The sequence below is a fragment of the Alosa pseudoharengus genome, unplaced genomic scaffold, assembly GCF_046254945.1.
Source record: "Alosa pseudoharengus isolate Yale_2024_CS ecotype anadromous, Long Island Sound unplaced genomic scaffold, YU_APseudo_1.1 YU_APseudo_1.1_scf_13, whole genome shotgun sequence".
Taxonomy (NCBI): domain Eukaryota; kingdom Metazoa; phylum Chordata; class Actinopteri; order Clupeiformes; family Clupeidae; genus Alosa; species Alosa pseudoharengus.
In genome coordinates this window covers 38,742,213-38,754,712 of record NW_027468598.1, presented here as the reverse complement: position 1 = coordinate 38,754,712, position 12,500 = coordinate 38,742,213, and the positions used below count along the sequence as shown (strand labels likewise).

The 12,500-nt window shown below is 42.2% G+C and overlaps 1 protein-coding gene across 1 annotated transcript in view; it reads left to right on the top strand.

The window, feature by feature from the left end:
• The window catches only part of grm5b (glutamate receptor, metabotropic 5b), a 58,263-nt gene that overhangs the window by 25,659 nt on the left and 20,104 nt on the right, over positions 1–12,500 (top strand). The window lies entirely within an intron of this gene.

The following is a 12,500-nucleotide window of genomic DNA, read 5'->3' as shown; positions in this document are numbered from 1 at the left end:
GGAGTAGAGTAGAACGCTGCTCTGCATTATCTGAGTAGAACGCTGCTCTGCATTATCTTAAGTGGAGTAGAACGCTGCTCTGCATTATCTGAGTAGAACGCTGCTCTGCATTATCTTAAGAGGATTAAAACGCTGCTCTGCATTATCTTAAGTGGAGTAGAACGCTGCTCTGCATTATCTTAAGAGGAGTAGAACGCTGCTCTGCATTATCTTAAGTGGAGTAGAATGCTGCTCTGCATTATCTTAAGAGTAGTAGAACGCTGCTCTGCACTATCTTAAGAGGAGTAGAACGCTGCTCTGCATTATCTTAAGAGGAGTAGAACGCTGCTCTGCATGCATTATCTTAAGTGGAGTAGAACGCTGCTCTGCATTATCTGAGTAGAACGCTGCTCTGCATTATCTTAAGAGGATTAAAACGCTGCTCTGCATTATCTTAAGTGGAGTAGAACGCTGTTCTGCATTATCTTAAGAGGAGTAGAACGCTGCTCTGCATTATCTTAAGTGGAGTAGAACGCTGCTCTGCATTATCTTAAGAGGATTAAAACGCTGCTCTGCATTATCTTAAGTGGAGTAGAATGCTGCTCTGCATTATCTTAAGAGGATTAAAATGCTGCTCTGCATTATCTTAAGAGGATTAAAACGCTGCTCTGCATTATCTTAAGTGGAGTAGAATGCTGCTCTGCATTATCTTAAGAGGAGTAGAACGCTGCTCTGCATTATCTGAGTAGAACGCTGCTCTGCATTATCTTAAGTGGAGTAGAACGCTGCTCTGCATTATCTGAGTAGAACACTGCTCTGCATTATCTTAAGAGGATTAAAACGCTGCTCTGCATTATCTTAAGTGGAGTAGAACGCTGCTCTGCATTATCTTAAGAGGATTAAAATGCTGCTCTGCATTATCTTAAGTGGAGTAGAACGCTGCTCTGCATTATCTTAAGTGGAGTAGAACGCTGCTCTGCATTATCTTAAGAGGAGTAGAACGCTGCTCTGCATTATCTTAAGTGGAGTAGAATGCTGCTCTGCATTATCTTAAGAGGAGTAGAACGCTGCTCTGCACTATCTTAAGAGGAGTAGAACGCTGCTCTGCATTATCTTAATAGGAGTAGAACGCTGCTCTGCATGCATTATCTTAAGTGGAGTAGAATGCTGCTCTGCATTATCTTAAGAGGAGTAGAACGCTGCTCTGCATTATCTTAAGAGGAGTAGAACGCTGCTCTGCATGCATTATCTTAAGTGGAGTAGAATGCTGCTCTGCATTATCTTAAGTGGAGTAGAATGCTGCTCTGCATTATCTTAAGTGGAGTAGAATGCTGCTCTGCATTATCTTAAGAGGATTAAAATGCTGCTCTGCATTATCTTAAGTGGAGTAGAATGCTGCTCTGCATTATCTTAAGAGGAGTAGAACGCTGCTCTGCATTATCTTAAGTGGAGTAGAATGCTGCTCTGCATTATCTTAAGAGGATTAAAACGCTGCTCTGCATTATCTTAAGTGGAGTAGAATGCTGCTCTGCATTATCTTAAGAGGAGTAGAACGCTGCTCTGCATTATCTGAGTAGAACGCTGCTCTGCATTATCTTAAGTGGAGTAGAACGCTGCTCTGCATTATCTGAGTAGAACACTGCTCTGCATTATCTTAAGAGGATTAAAACGCTGCTCTGCATTATCTTAAGTGGAGTAGAACGCTGCTCTGCATTATCTTAAGAGGATTAAAATGCTGCTCTGCATTATCTTAAGTGGAGTAGAACGCTGCTCTGCATTATCTTAAGTGGAGTAGAACGCTGCTCTGCATTATCTTAAGAGGAGTAGAACGCTGCTCTGCATTATCTTAAGTGGAGTAGAATGCTGCTCTGCATTATCTTAAGAGGAGTAGAACGCTGCTCTGCACTATCTTAAGAGGAGTAGAACGCTGCTCTGCATTATCTTAATAGGAGTAGAACGCTGCTCTGCATGCATTATCTTAAGTGGAGTAGAATGCTGCTCTGCATTATCTTAAGAGGAGTAGAACGCTGCTCTGCATTATCTTAAGAGGAGTAGAACGCTGCTCTGCATGCATTATCTTAAGTGGAGTAGAATGCTGCTCTGCATTATCTTAAGAGGAGTAGAACGCTGCTCTGCATTATCTTAAGAGGAGTAGAACGCTGCTCTGCATTATCTTAAGTGGAGTAGAATGCTGCTCTGCATTATCTGAGTAGAACGCTGCTCTGCATTATCTGAGTAGAACGCTGTTCTGCATTATCTTAAGTGGAGTAGAACGCTGCTCTGCATTATCTTAAGAGGAGTAGAACGCTGCTCTGCATTATCTGAGTAGAACGCTGCTCTGCATTTTCTTAAGAGGAGTAGAACGCTGCTCTGCATTATCTTAAGTGGAGTAGAACGCTGCTCTGCATTATCTTAAGAGGACAAGAACGCTGCTCTGCATTATCTTAAGTGGAGTAGAACGCTGCTCTGCATTATCTTAAGAGGATTAAAACTCTGCTCTGCATTATCTTAAGAGGAGTAGAACGCTGCTCTGCACTATCTTAAGAGGAGTAGAACGCTGCTCTGCATTATCTTAAGAGGATTAAAACGCTGCTCTGCATTATCTTAAGTGGAGTAGAATGCTGCTCTGCATTATCTTAAGAGGAGTAGAACGCTGCTCTGCATTATCTTAAGAGGAGTAGAACGCTGCTTTGCATTATCTGAGTAGAACGCTGCTCTGCATTATCTGAGTAGAACGCTGCTCTGCATTATCTTAAGTGGAGTAGAACGCTGCTCTGCATTATCTTAAGTGGAGTAGAATGCTGCTCTGCATTATCTTAAGAGGATTAAAACGCTGCTCTGCATTATCTTAAGAGGATTAAAACGCTGCTCTGCATTATCTTAAGTGGAGTAGAATGCTGCTCTGCATTATCTTAAGAGGAGTAGAACGCTGCTCTGCATTATCTGAGTAGAACGCTGCTCTGCATTATCTTAAGTGGAGTAGAACGCTGCTCTGCATTATCTGAGTAGAACACTGCTCTGCATTATCTTAAGAGGATTAAAACGCTGCTCTGCATTATCTTAAGTGGAGTAGAACGCTGCTCTGCATTATCTTAAGAGGAGTAGAACGCTGCTCTGCATTATCTGAGTAGAACGCTGCTCTGCATTTTCTTAAGAGGAGTAGAACGCTGCTCTGCATTATCTTAAGTGGAGTAGAACGCTGCTCTGCATTATCTTAAGAGGACAAGAACGCTGCTCTGCATTATCTTAAGTGGAGTAGAACGCTGCTCTGCATTATCTTAAGTGGAGTAGAACGCTGCTCTGCATTATCTTAAGAGGAGTAGAACGCTGCTCTGCATTATCTGAGTAGAACGCTGCTCTGCATTTTCTTAAGAGGAGTAGAACGCTGCTCTGCATTATCTTAAGTGGAGTAGAACGCTGCTCTGCATTATCTTAAGAGGACAAGAACGCTGCTCTGCATTATCTTAAGAGGAGTAGAACGCTGCTCTGCATTATCTTAAGTGGAGTAGAACGCTGCTCTGCATTATCTTAAGTGGAGTAGAACGCTGCTCTTCATTATCTTAAGAGGACAAGAACACTGCTCTGCATTATCTTAAGTGGAGTAGAATGCTGCTCTGCATTATCTTAAGAGGACAAGAACGCTGCTCTGCATTATCTTAAGAGGAGTAGAACGCTGCTCTGCATTATCTTAAGTGGAGTAGAACGCTGCTCTGCATTATCTTAAGAGGACAAGAACGCTGCTCTGCATTATCTTAAGAGGATTAAAACGCTGCTCTGCATTATCTTAAGTGGAGTAGAACGCTGCTCTGCATTATCTTAAGAGGATTAAAACGCTGCTCTGCATTATCTTAAGAGGAGTAGAACGCTGCTCTGCATTATCTTAAGAGGATTAAAACGCTGCTCTGCATTATCTTAAGAGGAGTAGAACGCTGCTCTGCATTATCTTAAGAGGAGTAGAACGCTGCTCTGCATTATCTTAAGAGGACAAGAACACTGCTCTGCATTATCTTAAGTGGAGTAGAATGCTGCTCTGCATTATCTTAAGAGGACAAGAACGCTGCTCTGCATTATCTTAAGTGGAGTAGAACGCTGCTCTGCATTATCTTAAGAGGATTAAAACTCTGCTTTGCATTATCTTAAGAGGAGTAGAACGCTGCTCTGCATTATCTTAAGAGGATTAAAACGCTGCTCTGCATTATCTTAAGAGGACAAGAACGCTGCTCTGCATTATCTTAAGAGGAGTAGAACGCTGCTCTGCATTATCTTAAGTGGAGTAGAACGCTGCTCGTAGAACGCTGCTCTGCATTATCTTAAGTGGAGTAGAACGCTGCTCTGCATTATCTTAAGAGGACAAGAACACTGCTCTGCATTATCTTAAGTGGAGTAAAATGCTGCTCTGCATTATCTTAAGAGGAGTAGAACGCTGCTCTGCATTATCTTAAGTGGAGTAGAACGCTGCTCTGCATTATCTTAAGAGGACAAGAACGCTGCTCTGCATTATCTTAAGAGGATTAAAACGCTGCTCTGCATTATCTTAAGTGGAGTAGAACGCTGCTCTGCATTATCTTAAGAGGATTAAAACGCTGCTCTGCATTATCTTAAGAGGAGTAGAACGCTGCTCTGCATTATCTTAAGAGGATTAAAACGCTGCTCTGCATTATCTTAAGAGGACAAGAACGCTGCTCTGCATTATCTTAAGAGGAGTAGAACGCTGCTCTGCATTATCTTAAGAGGATTAAAACGCTGCTCTGCATTATCTTAAGTGGAGTAGAACGCTGCTCTGCATTATCTTAAGAGGAGTAGAACGCTGCTCTGCATTATCTTAAGAGGATTAAAATGCTGCTCTGCATTATCTTAAGTGGAGTAGAATGCTGCTCTGCATTATCTTAAGAGGATTAAAACGCTGCTCTGCATTATCTTAAGTGGAGTAGAATGCTGCTCTGCATTATCTTAAGAGGAGTAGAACGCTGCTCTGCATTATCTGAGTAGAACGCTGCTCTGCATTATCTGAGTAGAACGCTGCTCTGCATTATCTTAAGTGGAGTAGAACGCTGCTCTGCATTATCTGAGTAGAACGCTGCTCTGCATTATCTTAAGTGGAGTAGAACGCTGCTCTGCATTATCTGAGTAGAACGCTCTTCTGCATTATCTTAAGAGGATTAAAACGCTGCTCTGCATTATCTTAAGTGGAGTAGAACGCTGCTCTGCATTATCTTAAGAGGAGTAGAACGCTGCTCTGCATTATCTTAAGAGGAGTAGAACGCTGCTCTGCATTATCTTAAGTGGAGTAGAACGCTGCTCTGCATTATCTTAAGTGGAGTAGAATGCTGCTCTGCATTATCTTAAGAGGAGTAGAACGCTGCTCTGCACTATCTTAAGAGGAGTAGAACGCTGCTCTGCATTATCTTAAGAGGATTAAAACGCTGCTCTGCATTATCTTAAGTGGAGTAGAACGCTGCTCTGCATTATCTTAAGAGGAGTAGAACGCTGCTCTGCATTATCTGAGTAGAACGCTGCTCTGCATTTTCTTAAGAGGAGTAGAACGCTGCTCTGCATTATCTTAAGTGGAGTAGAACGCTGCTCTGCATTATCTTAAGAGGACAAGAACGCTGCTCTGCATTATCTTAAGTGGAGTAGAACGCTGCTCTGCATTATCTTAAGAGGATTAAAACTCTGCTCTGCATTATCTTAAGAGGAGTAGAACGCTGCTCTGCACTATCTTAAGAGGAGTAGAACGCTGCTCTGCATTATCTTAAGAGGATTAAAACGCTGCTCTGCATTATCTTAAGTGGAGTAGAATGCTGCTCTGCATTATCTTAAGAGGAGTAGAACGCTGCTCTGCATTATCTTAAGAGGAGTAGAACGCTGCTTTGCATTATCTGAGTAGAACGCTGCTCTGCATTATCTGAGTAGAACGCTGCTCTGCATTATCTTAAGTGGAGTAGAACGCTGCTCTGCATTATCTTAAGTGGAGTAGAATGCTGCTCTGCATTATCTTAAGAGGATTAAAACGCTGCTCTGCATTATCTTAAGAGGATTAAAACGCTGCTCTGCATTATCTTAAGTGGAGTAGAATGCTGCTCTGCATTATCTTAAGAGGAGTAGAACGCTGCTCTGCATTATCTGAGTAGAACGCTGCTCTGCATTATCTTAAGTGGAGTAGAACGCTGCTCTGCATTATCTGAGTAGAACACTGCTCTGCATTATCTTAAGAGGATTAAAACGCTGCTCTGCCTTATCTTAAGTGGAGTAGAACGCTGCTCTGCATTATCTTAAGAGGAGTAGAACGCTGCTCTGCATTATCTGAGTAGAACGCTGCTCTGCATTTTCTTAAGAGGAGTAGAACGCTGCTCTGCATTATCTTAAGTGGAGTAGAACGCTGCTCTGCATTATCTTAAGAGGACAAGAACGCTGCTCTGCATTATCTTAAGTGGAGTAGAACGCTGCTCTGCATTATCTTAAGTGGAGTAGAACGCTGCTCTGCATTATCTTAAGAGGATTAAAACTCTGCTCTGCATTATCTTAAGAGGAGTAGAACGCTGCTCTGCATTATCTTGAGAGGATTAAAACGCTGCTCTGCATTATCTTAAGAGGACAAGAACGCTGCTCTGCATTATCTTAAGAGGAGTAGAACGCTGCTCTGCATTATCTTAAGTGGAGTAGAACGCTGCTCTGCATTATCTTAAGTGGAGTAGAACGCTGCTCTTCATTATCTTAAGAGGACAAGAACACTGCTCTGCATTATCTTAAGTGGAGTAGAATGCTGCTCTGCATTATCTTAAGAGGACAAGAACGCTGCTCTGCATTATCTTAAGAGGAGTAGAACGCTGCTCTGCATTATCTTAAGTGGAGTAGAACGCTGCTCTGCATTATCTTAAGAGGACAAGAACGCTGCTCTGCATTATCTTAAGAGGATTAAAACGCTGCTCTGCATTATCTTAAGTGGAGTAGAACGCTGCTCTGCATTATCTTAAGAGGATTAAAACGCTGCTCTGCATTATCTTAAGAGGAGTAGAACGCTGCTCTGCATTATCTTAAGAGGATTAAAACGCTGCTCTGCATTATCTTAAGAGGAGTAGAACGCTGCTCTGCATTATCTTAAGAGGAGTAGAACGCTGCTCTGCATTATCTTAAGAGGACAAGAACACTGCTCTGCATTATCTTAAGTGGAGTAGAATGCTGCTCTGCATTATCTTAAGAGGACAAGAACGCTGCTCTGCATTATCTTAAGTGGAGTAGAACGCTGCTCTGCATTATCTTAAGAGGATTAAAACTCTGCTTTGCATTATCTTAAGAGGAGTAGAACGCTGCTCTGCATTATCTTAAGAGGATTAAAACGCTGCTCTGCATTATCTTAAGAGGACAAGAACGCTGCTCTGCATTATCTTAAGAGGAGTAGAACGCTGCTCTGCATTATCTTAAGTGGAGTAGAACGCTGCTCGTAGAACGCTGCTCTGCATTATCTTAAGTGGAGTAGAACGCTGCTCTGCATTATCTTAAGAGGACAAGAACACTGCTCTGCATTATCTTAAGTGGAGTAAAATGCTGCTCTGCATTATCTTAAGAGGAGTAGAACGCTGCTCTGCATTATCTTAAGTGGAGTAGAACGCTGCTCTGCATTATCTTAAGAGGACAAGAACGCTGCTCTGCATTATCTTAAGAGGATTAAAACGCTGCTCTGCATTATCTTAAGTGGAGTAGAACGCTGCTCTGCATTATCTTAAGAGGATTAAAACGCTGCTCTGCATTATCTTAAGAGGAGTAGAACGCTGCTCTGCATTATCTTAAGAGGATTAAAACGCTGCTCTGCATTATCTTAAGAGGACAAGAACGCTGCTCTGCATTATCTTAAGAGGAGTAGAACGCTGCTCTGCATTATCTTAAGAGGATTAAAACGCTGCTCTGCATTATCTTAAGTGGAGTAGAACGCTGCTCTGCATTATCTTAAGAGGAGTAGAACGCTGCTCTGCATTATCTTAAGAGGATTAAAATGCTGCTCTGCATTATCTTAAGTGGAGTAGAATGCTGCTCTGCATTATCTTAAGAGGATTAAAACGCTGCTCTGCATTATCTTAAGTGGAGTAGAATGCTGCTCTGCATTATCTTAAGAGGAGTAGAACGCTGCTCTGCATTATCTGAGTAGAACGCTGCTCTGCATTATCTGAGTAGAACGCTGCTCTGCATTATCTTAAGTGGAGTAGAACGCTGCTCTGCATTATCTGAGTAGAACGCTGCTCTGCATTATCTTAAGTGGAGTAGAACGCTGCTCTGCATTATCTGAGTAGAACGCTCTTCTGCATTATCTTAAGAGGATTAAAACGCTGCTCTGCATTATCTTAAGTGGAGTAGAACGCTGCTCTGCATTATCTTAAGAGGAGTAGAACGCTGCTCTGCATTATCTTAAGAGGAGTAGAACGCTGCTCTGCATTATCTTAAGTGGAGTAGAACGCTGCTCTGCATTATCTTAAGTGGAGTAGAATGCTGCTCTGCATTATCTTAAGAGGAGTAGAACGCTGCTCTGCACTATCTTAAGAGGAGTAGAACGCTGCTCTGCATTATCTTAAGAGGAGTAGAACGCTGCTCTCTATGCATTATCTTAAGTGGAGTAGAACGCTGCTCTGCATTATCTTAAGTGGAGTAGAATGCTGCTCTGCATTATCTTAAGAGGATTAAAATGCTGCTCTGCATTATCTTAAGAGGATTAAAACGCTGCTCTGCATTATCTTAAGTGGAGTAGAACGCTGCTCTGCATTATCTTAAGAGGAGTAGAACGCTGCTCTGCATTATCTGAGTAGAACGCTGCTCTGCATTTTCTTAAGAGGAGTAGAACGCTGCTCTGCATTATCTTAAGTGGAGTAGAACGCTGCTCTGCATTATCTTAAGAGGACAAGAACGCTGCTCTGCATTATCTTAAGTGGAGTAGAACGCTGCTCTGCATTATCTTAAGAGGATTAAAACTCTGCTCTGCATTATCTTAAGAGGAGTAGAACGCTGCTCTGCACTATCTTAAGAGGAGTAGAACGCTGCTCTGCATTATCTTAAGAGGATTAAAACGCTGCTCTGCATTATCTTAAGTGGAGTAGAATGCTGCTCTGCATTATCTTAAGAGGAGTAGAACGCTGCTCTGCATTATCTTAAGAGGAGTAGAACGCTGCTTTGCATTATCTGAGTAGAACGCTGCTCTGCATTATCTGAGTAGAACGCTGCTCTGCATTATCTTAAGTGGAGTAGAACGCTGCTCTGCATTATCTTAAGTGGAGTAGAATGCTGCTCTGCATTATCTTAAGAGGATTAAAACGCTGCTCTGCATTATCTTAAGAGGAGTAGAACGCTGCTCTGCATTATCTTAAGTGGAGTAGAATGCTGCTCTGCATTATCTTAAGAGGAGTAGAACGCTGCTCTGCATTATCTGAGTAGAACGCTGCTCTGCATTATCTTAAGTGGAGTAGAACGCTGCTCTGCATTATCTGAGTAGAACACTGCTCTGCATTATCTTAAGAGGATTAAAACGCTGCTCTGCATTATCTTAAGTGGAGTAGAACGCTGCTCTGCATTATCTTAAGAGGAGTAGAACGCTGCTCTGCATTATCTGAGTAGAACGCTGCTCTGCATTTTCTTAAGAGGAGTAGAACGCTGCTCTGCATTATCTTAAGTGGAGTAGAACGCTGCTCTGCATTATCTTAAGAGGACAAGAACGCTGCTCTGCATTATCTTAAGTGGAGTAGAACGCTGCTCTGCATTATCTTAAGTGGAGTAGAACGCTGCTCTTCATTATCTTAAGAGGACAAGAACACTGCTCTGCATTATCTTAAGTGGAGTAGAATGCTGCTCTGCATTATCTTAAGAGGACAAGAACGCTGCTCTGCATTATCTTAAGAGGAGTAGAACGCTGCTCTGCATTATCTTAAGTGGAGTAGAACGCTGCTCTGCATTATCTTAAGAGGACAAGAACGCTGCTCTGCATTATCTTAAGAGGATTAAAACGCTGCTCTGCATTATCTTAAGTGGAGTAGAACGCTGCTCTGCATTATCTTAAGAGGATTAAAACGCTGCTCTGCATTATCTTAAGAGGAGTAGAACGCTGCTCTGCATTATCTTAAGAGGATTAAAACGCTGCTCTGCATTATCTTAAGAGGAGTAGAACGCTGCTCTGCATTATCTTAAGAGGAGTAGAACGCTGCTCTGCATTATCTTAAGAGGACAAGAACACTGCTCTGCATTATCTTAAGTGGAGTAGAATGCTGCTCTGCATTATCTTAAGAGGACAAGAACGCTGCTCTGCATTATCTTAAGTGGAGTAGAACGCTGCTCTGCATTATCTTAAGAGGATTAAAACTCTGCTTTGCATTATCTTAAGAGGAGTAGAACGCTGCTCTGCATTATCTTAAGAGGATTAAAACGCTGCTCTGCATTATCTTAAGAGGACAAGAACGCTGCTCTGCATTATCTTAAGAGGAGTAGAACGCTGCTCTGCATTATCTTAAGTGGAGTAGAACGCTGCTCGTAGAACGCTGCTCTGCATTATCTTAAGTGGAGTAGAACGCTGCTCTGCATTATCTTAAGAGGACAAGAACACTGCTCTGCATTATCTTAAGTGGAGTAAAATGCTGCTCTGCATTATCTTAAGAGGAGTAGAACGCTGCTCTGCATTATCTTAAGTGGAGTAGAACGCTGCTCTGCATTATCTTAAGAGGACAAGAACGCTGCTCTGCATTATCTTAAGAGGATTAAAACGCTGCTCTGCATTATCTTAAGTGGAGTAGAACGCTGCTCTGCATTATCTTAAGAGGATTAAAACGCTGCTCTGCATTATCTTAAGAGGATTAAAACGCTGCTCTGCATTATCTTAAGAGGACAAGAACGCTGCTCTGCATTATCTTAAGAGGAGTAGAACGCTGCTCTGCATTATCTTAAGAGGAGTAGAACGCTGCTCTGCATTATCTTAAGAGGATTAAAACGCTGCTCTGCATTATCTTAAGTGGAGTAGAACGCTGCTCTGCATTATCTTAAGAGGAGTAGAACGCTGCTCTGCATTATCTTAAGAGGATTAAAATGCTGCTCTGCATTATCTTAAGTGGAGTAGAATGCTGCTCTGCATTATCTTAAGAGGATTAAAACGCTGCTCTGCATTATCTTAAGTGGAGTAGAATGCTGCTCTGCATTATCTTAAGAGGAGTAGAACGCTGCTCTGCATTATCTGAGTAGAACGCTGCTCTGCATTATCTGAGTAGAACGCTGCTCTGCATTATCTTAAGTGGAGTAGAACGCTGCTCTGCATTATCTGAGTAGAACGCTGCTCTGCATTATCTTAAGTGGAGTAGAACGCTGCTCTGCATTATCTGAGTAGAACGCTCTTCTGCATTATCTTAAGAGGATTAAAACGCTGCTCTGCATTATCTTAAGTGGAGTAGAACGCTGCTCTGCATTATCTTAAGAGGAGTAGAACGCTGCTCTGCATTATCTTAAGAGGAGTAGAACGCTGCTCTGCATTATCTTAAGTGGAGTAGAATGCTGCTCTGCATTATCTTAAGTGGAGTAGAATGCTGCTCTGCATTATCTTAAGAGGAGTAGAACGCTGCTCTGCACTATCTTAAGAGGAGTAGAACGCTGCTCTGCATTATCTTAAGAGGAGTAGAACGCTGCTCTCTATGCATTATCTTAAGTGGAGTAGAATGCTGCTCTGCATTATCTTAAGAGGAGTAGAACGCTGCTCTGCATTATCTTAAGTGGAGTAGAATGCTGCTCTGCATTATCTTAAGAGGACAAGAACGCTGCTCTGCATTATCTTAAGTGGAGTAGAACGCTGCTCTGCATTATCTTAAGAGGAGTAGAACGCTGCTCTGCATTATCTTATTATCTTAAGAGGAGTAGAACGCTGCTCTGCATTATCTTAAGAGAATTAAACCGCTGCTCTGCATTATCTTAAGTGGAGTAGAACGCTGCTCTGCATTATCTTAAGAGGAGTAGAACGCTGCTTTGCATTATCTTAAGAGGATTAAAATGCTGCTCTGCATTATCTTAAGTGGAGTAGAATGCTGCTCTGCATTATCTTAAGAGGATTTAAACGCTGCTCTGCATTATCTTAAGTGGAGTAGAATGCTGCTCTGCATTATCTTAAGAGGAGTAGAACGCTGCTCTGCATTATCTGAGTAGAACGCTGCTCTGCATTATCTGAGTAGAACGCTGCTCTGCATTATCTTAAGTGGAGTAGAACGCTGCTCTGCATTATCTGAGTAGAACGCTGCTCTGCATTATCTTAAGTGGAGTAGAACGCTGCTCTGCATTATCTGAGTAGAACGCTCTTCTGCATTATCTTAAGAGGATTAAAACGCTGCTCTGCATTATCTTAAGTGGAGTAGAACGCTGCTCTGCATTATCTTAAGAGGAGTAGAACGCTGCTCTGCATTATCTTAAGAGGAGTAGAACGCTGCTCTGCACTATCTTAAGAGGAGTAGAACGCTGCTCTGCATTATCTTAAGAGGAGTAGAACGCTGCTCTCTATGCATTATCTTAAGTGGAGT